Consider the following 8,414-nt stretch of genomic DNA (forward strand, 5'->3'; position numbering starts at 1 on the left):
TAGGGAAAATATGGTACAGGGTATATGAATTGACTATATGGGAGGCAAGTTAAAAACATGCCATAACATGTTGATTCTCACTTGCAGGACAATTTGAGTTTTATGGTTGAAAGAGCTATGCTGTTTTCCTAGTAGTATGAGGCTGGAGGGCAGGTTTTCTCCATAATTACTTGCCAACCCCAGATTATTTTGGAACCAATTTTCAGAGTTTCCAGATTTAAAGGTTCACTTTGCCTTTTCCTGCTTCAGAAACAAGAGACTGGGTCTCTACTGTCTGAAGCTCTGAAGGAGGGCCCTTCTGCAACCTAGTTCTGGTTAGTTAATTTCTGGGCTTTAGAAGCCAAATAGCCATTTTGGGGTGGGGGGGGAGCAATGAGGCTCCCCACTGCCTGAAATGCAGCCCAAAGGGAAACTGCCCATGTGTTAAAGGCAAGAAACATTGATTGTTCCTCTTCTGCCCCCAATCCCAGCAGTTTCTCTACATAACTGATTTTAAGTGGTTCTAGATATACATAGCCACATTACTGTTCTAGACTTCAGAAACTTGGCTCTTTAATTACCAGAATTCCATCATCAGCTTAAGAATTCTATGGGCTGGCTACCTATAGCAGTCTTTTTTTTTAAGCATGGGATGGGAGCAAACTGCCCCTCACTCCTCCCCAGATCCCCCAAAAGCATGCTACAGGACCTGGTTGACCCCACTGAGCATATTTAGCTATCAACACTTAAACAAGCCCTTAAATTTTATTTTTAATTATAAGCAGACTTGCCAAATAGTCTCCTATCTCATAGTGACTCTGAAATAAACACAACAGTAATGCCAATATTGCTTGGGAACACCAAACCCACACTAGCATTTTTTTTTTTGGGGGGGGGAAACTAGGTCAGTGATTTCATGGGGCATCCATATTAGGCATGGATTGAGAACTCACCTTAAAGGAAAAAATATTAAGTAGCATCCTGCTATATAAAAAAACATTACTACACCATTGCTGCAAAGTGTACACTGCACTAGAGCCAGCTATAGTACTAGGTAATGAAATATAGCCCTGAAGTTCACATGCAGGGCAGCAATCTACAAGAACTACTTCCAGGTCAGGTACTGAAGTATTCTGACAATGTGAAACATCCCACAGTGACTGATTTTAACCATGGCTGTCAAGTAAATGACAGGCTTCAGGTCTCCCAGGATGCTACTTGACACTTTCCCCCAGTGAGAGAAAGAAAGCTTCAAGACTGAAACTCTTGGGGCCACTCTCATGTTATATTTAGATGTCAATGTGTACATCTAGAACTTAAGAGTGGAAGCAATGCACGGTCTGAAAAGCACAGCCGGAATATAAAATTATCAATCAGTGTTCTAAAGCTTTGAACAATCAACGGATTACCTAAAAAAGCAGCAAAACATTGTGTTGAGCACAGGATTTTTTTTTAAGTAAGAAAACACAAGAAAAACGATATACTTTTTTGCAGCACATGCAAATTCTTCTGTTTTATTGAGTTTATCTGCAGTTCTTCCCTAGAGACATAAGAGGTTGACAGAAACAGAAATAAACTATTTTCATAACCTGCAAGGGGACTGCCCCTCACCGTTTACTCAAGCAGCCTTGACTGACGTGGCCCACTTCCGTCCCTACACTCATGTTAAAACCATGTCAGGAAAAAGTTAGAAAACCATACTGCAGACTCTCTCACTTCTGCTTCAACAAAACAACACTGATTTCAGAAATATATGGTGTAGCAATGCTAATACAGGACTCATAAATTAAATCTTGCTTCCCACATTGTCTGGCTTTTATCTATGGGTAACAGCCTCGGGCTAGCCCAATGTTGTCAGCTCTCAGAAGCTAAGAGAGACCACAAGGAATGCAGAGGCAGGCAATGGCAAGCCACCTCTGAATGCCTCTTGCTTTGAAAGCCCTACAAGGTTGCTATAAGTCAGCTACAGCACTTTCCACCATCACCGAGGTTTCACAATACACATTGTATGGAAACAGGGTTGAAAACTTTTCCACATGCAAAGCGCCTGCGGTTTTAACAGTTTTCTGCTTGACAAGCAGAAATTCAGCAAGGGATACCTTTTCCAGGGAAAGTTTCAGCTGCTTGATGACTGTTTACCATGCAGTTGTTAAAAGCTCAGGAATCTTGCTAGAAAACAAAAGTGGGCTATCCTGCTTTCCCATTACTTTGATACTAATTTCCCTAACAGTATATAGGTGGTAAAAGCAATAGTTGGAAGCCTGCTGGAATTCCTGCTCTCTGGACCCATGTTTGATGAACTGGTTGTGCTGTATTGTATTTGTTTAAATTCATATCTAAAGAAGATTGTCATTTCTAAGCATTGCAAGCTAGTACTAATAAGCTAAACAGGACTTACACCCAAGAAACTGTAGAACCAAAGCACCATACTCCCCTGTACAAGAAACTAAGCTTTAACATAAAATCTGCAGTATAGGTCCAGCATGTGCTTCTCCAACACCTAATAGCAGCTATTTCAATGTTAAACCTAGTTCTAACAAACATTAAACAGCACTCCACTGCTAAAAAAAAGTCTAGAAACAATTTAATGTACACTATTCAGAACAAAAATCTGCATCTCAGCATAACCAAAAGGTTTATACATCAACTGCAGATATTTTTTTAACATGCAGGAGTATGTCAAATCATCTTTAAAGTCACGTTGTTCCACAACCCAAGTTAACGTATCTCTGTAACCCACATACTTTCCCTCTGTTTGCCAGATGACAAAGTAATACCTGACACGGAGGCAGCTTTCCCATAAATACCCTTCTGTTAGTGTATGCCCAAATTGATGGTCCCAATAAGAAAGAGTAAACAAACAAAAAATCAGCATTAGAAGATTTGAGGGAAAAGAACCTTTAAAAAATCAGATATGTCTGTGAAAGTGACACAGGTAGAGTGCCCTGCTCAGACTGAGAAAAGAGGAACGGTTCTTATATAAGATCTGGATTTAAATACAACATGGTCCCCTCATTTCTCATTTCAAATGGGACACTGGATTTCACACATGGGACAGAAAAGTTTTGCAGTAGATAATTTCTCACGGGAAAACGCTTGTAATGATTGATGAGAACGGAATACTACTACAATGCAATACGCATTATGTGGGCACCTCGTTAATTTTGACAGGACTTCGTTTCCTGAAGGCTCTTTACACTATCATCTTGCTTTCTGAAAACTCAGGGTACCCCAAGCACTACCCCTGCTAGTGAACCTCGGTCTCACCCCTGGGATTTCATTCCAGCTTCTGTCACAAGGTCCTCTTTAGAAATTAGATTATTTCCACCACAGACTCCCAGGGATCCCCCCTCCCTTCTGCACGTTGCTGACTGCAGCTTCAATTCAGCTGCTGCGGAAAAGCCCCCTTCTCAGCTTCCTCGGCCCCCGGTGAGCTCAGCGGCGTTTGAACTCTAGTAACCCCTGAACAGCTCGCCTCTAGCCAGAAGCAGCCGCCGCCACCGCCTTGGAAGCAGCGCACAGCAGGAAAAGGCGGAGGGGAGCTTTTCTCTCCGCTTATCTGTATTTATTTAAAAAAAAAAAATGGGGGGGGGGAGTGGGTGCAATAGAAAAAGGCTCAGGGATGGGAGGAATCTGAGGGCGGCCCGTGCCCGAGGACTGGGATCTCTTCAGGGTATGTGGGCAGAAAGCTCCCATTTTAGCAGTTCGGCACGGAGTTTGGATGGGCAAGGATGCTGAGAGGGGAGGGGATTCCGAAGGGCCCTTTCTGGAGGCGGGACTGCAGAGCTTCAGAAAGACAGGGGGGGGGGGCAGTGCGCCACTTGGGGGGCTCCGAAGGACCCGGGGATTCGTTTAAGGCGGGGCACATATTGGAAAGGCCCCAAGGATGGGAGGAGGCTCTCACTGGCGGGAGAAGGAGGAGGCAAAGAAACCACAGAAAGGAGCACAAGGGGGGGGGGGCGGGGGTGCGGCGGAAAGGCCGTTGGGAAGCTTCTTGGGATGCAGAGGAGAAGCTGTAAAAGGCTGAACGGGGGATCACCTGGCCAGATGCGACGCGTCTCGGCCCCAGCCGGGGGGTGGAGGCTGCTGGCTGCTTCTCTTGCTTGCTTGTCCCCTTCTTCCCCCTCCTGGCGGCGCCTACAGCAGCTGCCGCGGCTCCGTGTCTGGCCTGCGCTGGCTTAGCAGCAACCGGTCGGCCTCCCCAGGCAGCATCGTCGTCTTCGTCCCGCCACGCCTCCGAGCGCCGACCCCGCACGAGCTTCCCAGCCCCATTAACGGGCGGCCATGGATGGCCTCGCCGCGCTTTGCGCCTCCTGCCAGCAAGCCGCCGCCGCCGCCGCGCCGTCGCTCCCCCTCCCCTGTCAGCAACAGCGCATGCGCACGGCTCCGCCGAGACAAAGTAACTGGCCGCGCGGTGGACGGCGAAGGAGGGATTGTGGCTCGCCCCCCCCGGGGGGATTCGGCGCGTGCAGCTCTTTTTACTGCACCCAACGGTGCGTGCGCCCGGCCCGGGCTCAGATCCCAGGCAGCCGAAGTCTACCCCCAGGCTCTGAGAGATATAATTCAGAGAAAGTTCATAGCCTGCCAGACATGACGATTATTCCAGTCGGGTAGCCGTGTTAATCTGTAGCAACAAAATGAAACAGGCGAGTCCAAGGGCGTTTTAGAGATTAATTGAAGTAATTCCAGCATAACCTTCGGTGAGTCAGAGCTCACTCCGCCGGTGTGCTAATGGATGTACAGCTCGTGCATCTGGTGAACTGAGCTCCGACTCCCGAAAGCCTGCCTCTTCACAGCAACCCCGGACTTCCTTGGTGGTCTCCCATCCAAGTACTAACCGCAGGCTAGCATGGGCTATCCAAATTAGGGCTAGTGAGGTTTACTCCCAAGAAATTGAATAGGATTGCAGACTGCTAGTCCTACCCTGTGCAATATTTATTATCCCACTGTGTTCTGTGTCAAGTAAGTGCTCATAGCAATGGTATTCTAGACAGGAGAGGAAAATACCATTGCTATGAACACTAGTTTTTATTTTATTTATTTATTATCACATTTATACCTCGCCCTCCCCGCAAAGCGGGCTCAGGGCGGCTTCCATAAAAACATAAATACATTAAAATTACACAATATTTAACCACGCGAATAAAAACAATATAAATACAAAGTGCTGGCAGCAGTTAAAAATTAACCTAGATGGTATATTGTCAGAGCGAATTTCCACTGCCCAGATGTTCCACGATGTTTCTGCTCATAATCAGCTGGCTGTTGAAACCACAGACCAGAGCTCTGCAGTAACGGCCTGCAATAGCCCAGTTGGGACAAGAGAACCATCCTTTCCCTCTCCATGAAGACGATGTGAGAATGATGATCAATTTAGCTTTGTTCATTTCAGTACAGCAGGCAGCCTGGTCCTATACCTGGCCTGTTCCGCATACTGACTTTACTCCTGATCTTCTGGGTGATCAACCTCCAAGTTTTGGAATTGGCTTGGAACTGAGCACTCCACACCTCATCCTGTTTTCTGTACTACTCCCTGCTTTAAATCTCACCCTGGGCGAAAGGGACAATAAAGGTAGTCCACGATGAATGGGATTACTAAAATCAAAGGCAAGAAAATGTCAAGGAAAATGTCATGACACATAACATTGTGTGCGCTGCTGAAGAAATTAGCAAACTGGCAGGAAAGTAGGAACTTTTTGAACATATCATGATAGTGAACATTAGCAAACATTGATGGCAGTGGTACAATGCAAGTGAAGGGATGACTTGAAGGGTGGACTCAGAGGTTACAGGGGGGAAATCAAAATAATCCAAACTCAGAATAATAAAAATTGTCCAGGGGTGAATGGTTGCCTTTAAAATAACAGATTAATGCATTATCGCATGTATAGCGCTTAGTTATACATTAATGCACTAATGGATCCTGAGGAGGATGTTCAAAGGAGGCGTAGATCATCACTGTGAAAAATAACAATTCAAGTGTATCGTACATGGAAGTCAGCTGACTTTCAATCAGCTTGAAAACAAAATTGCCCTATAAGCACTCTGAAGAAAGCCCAACAAAACCCTGACTTTGACCCGACATGGAAAAAAAGAGTTGAGTAATGAAAAATTAGAAACTTTGTAACATGATGGAATATGATTGTATATCGTGTTGGAAGTCAAGGACTGTACACTGTCTCTTAACCTCAGTGTTTAGAGAGGGCTACAATAGAGTCAGACATGGGCTCAGGACCCACTGACCATTCTTACTTTCTCTCTCTGACACTATCCCTTTGAAGTATATTGCTATTCTTAGGGAAAGACTTCATTTCTTCTGTTCTGACACCTTCTCTCAAACGCACACACTTTGCCAGATCTCTCCACCTTGGCATCACGGATGCAGGACATGCATCCTGCATCTGCATCCATCCCAGTTAGTTAGATTAGGCTATTATCCTGTCTCTACTCTTTCCTGTTTAGAATGGAGTTCTAGCAATAAAGAAACTCATAGTAGTTTGCAAAGATATAAAAAGGCTTTGTTCTCTTATCAGCACACGCACACAGAGACTGGATCCAGGTGGGTAGCCGTGTTGAAGTAGCAGAACAAGGTTAGTAAGTGTGTAATGTCTGAGTAAATATATAATTGAGGAAATTCTGTTTCACTGTATCTGAAGAAGTTTGCCCACGAATGCTTATACCTTGAATAAAACTTTGTTGGTCTTAAAGGTGCCACTGGACTCAAACACAGACTGGAGATGCTTTGCTATGTGGTAAGCCTTGTGCACTCTGCTAACTTTGCTAAAGACTCCCAGCTATATAAACCAGAGAATCTGACATAGCCAAGGTAAAGTACACATGTGAAATCGGCCCATTTACTTGGAAATAAGTTCTTTCCTGTTTGCTTACAGTTGCAGTCTAAATAGTTACTGGGGTCATCTGGTTTGATTATAGGGCATGTGTTTGAGTGTATCATATGCTCAAAATGTTTATTTGGATCTATCTGAAGACGCAACTGCAAATCTCCCTGCTGAGATTAACCACCATCTCTAATTTTCTGCGGGAAAACTTGTTTTAAATGGCACAGTGGTAAATATCAGTTTTTACCAGGAAAATAGAGATTAAAAGTGGGGGGAACCCTGTTACCATAGTCAAGCACAGTTATTGTAGTACCAGTGACACAATAGCAAATGTTTCTAAAATAACAGGTGATGTTAATCCAGACCCCAAATAAGGGTAGTCTTGATTATTCTGGAGAATCCTAATTTTGGCCTATTACAGGCCTACCTATGATAGGGGTAAATTTTTTAAAAGTAGAAGCAGCCTAAGTATGTGATTTCAGGAGCTTGGAGATTCAATAAAGGCAAGGTGAATATGATAATTCAACAGTCTGCTAATGACAAAACAGAGGTGCCACCATCCTGACACATTGATGTCACTTCTGATATGACTAGAATTAACATCAGGGCACAGGGGAGCGGTGGCACAGAGGATTTATCCTCTGGTTAACATCTGAACTGAACAGAGTTGCTGTCAGTTCTAGCCCGCGCTGGTGTGAGCTACCAGCTTTGTCCCCAACTTGCCGTCCACCCAGCGGTTCGAAAGCTTCGGCGAGTAGATAAAATGGGTACCACTCCTTAGCGAGGGTGGGCACACTAAACCCCCGTAGGGGAGGTGTTAGCCGGTGAATGGAATGTCCAGCTCGTAAGCTCAGAAGCCTGGAAAAAAGACCTCTTCGGCACCAAGAAGCCTGTAATGGGCCAATCCGGCCAGGTGGTGGCAGTGTGGCGCTACGACTCAAAGCGGCCCAAGAAGAACTAACGTCATTAAGCCAAGCCGAAAATGAATGCCGCCCGGGACACGACTGAAGCCTACAGCTGAACAAAATCCCCGTCGGCTGCAAACGTGTGCAATTTAAAGAATTATATGTTGTCCTCCCTTACCCCTATCATTGTTAGTCCCTTGTAAAAACCTGTGTAACTGTAAATCGCTCAGAGCCAGCAGCTCTGCAGGATTGAGCGATCAATAAATCGAAAGGTATTATTATTATAAGGTATTATCTCTGGAAACACTCTGGCATTCCGTCAAAACTTTGTGGTGAAACCACAGAGTATGGACCAAATGGTAGAACAATACCAACAATGCAATGATGCATTTCTGGTCATGCCAGAAGTGACATCAGCGTGTTACCAGCAAGGCTGCCGCCAACAGTTAGTCTCCTGCTGTTTGTCAGCCTTGTGCTGGTAATCCTTGGGGATTTTATGTGTGTGTGTGTGTGTGTAAGATTTCAGACTTTCCTGCAAACCTAGGGTATTTTTCAGGTTCATAGGATGATCAGTCTTGCCTGTTCATGGCCCCAAACTCCAGATTTAAGTTTACATGTTTTTGGCCACACTAAGAATCTCCCTTATATATAAAAGCCAAATGGTGGTGGCACTTCTCTAGAACATTCCACA

The 8,414-nt window shown here is 45.0% G+C and overlaps 1 protein-coding gene across 1 annotated transcript in view; it reads right to left on the reverse strand.

Annotated features, from left to right (window-relative positions):
- The window catches only part of LOC107109482 (RING finger protein 145), a gene marked incomplete at its 3' end in the record, with an annotated part of 65,527 nt that extends 61,200 nt beyond the window's left edge, over positions 1 to 4,327 (reverse strand). The window contains exon 1 of the mRNA XM_015410120.1: positions 4,019 to 4,327. The remainder of the gene's footprint in view (positions 1 to 4,018) is intronic.
- Positions 4,328 to 8,414: the final 4,087 nt, after the last annotated feature.

Source organism: Gekko japonicus, unplaced genomic scaffold, assembly GCF_001447785.1.
Source record: "Gekko japonicus isolate JY-2015 unplaced genomic scaffold, Gekko_japonicus_V1.1 scaffold510, whole genome shotgun sequence".
NCBI lineage: Eukaryota > Metazoa > Chordata > Lepidosauria > Squamata > Gekkonidae > Gekko > Gekko japonicus.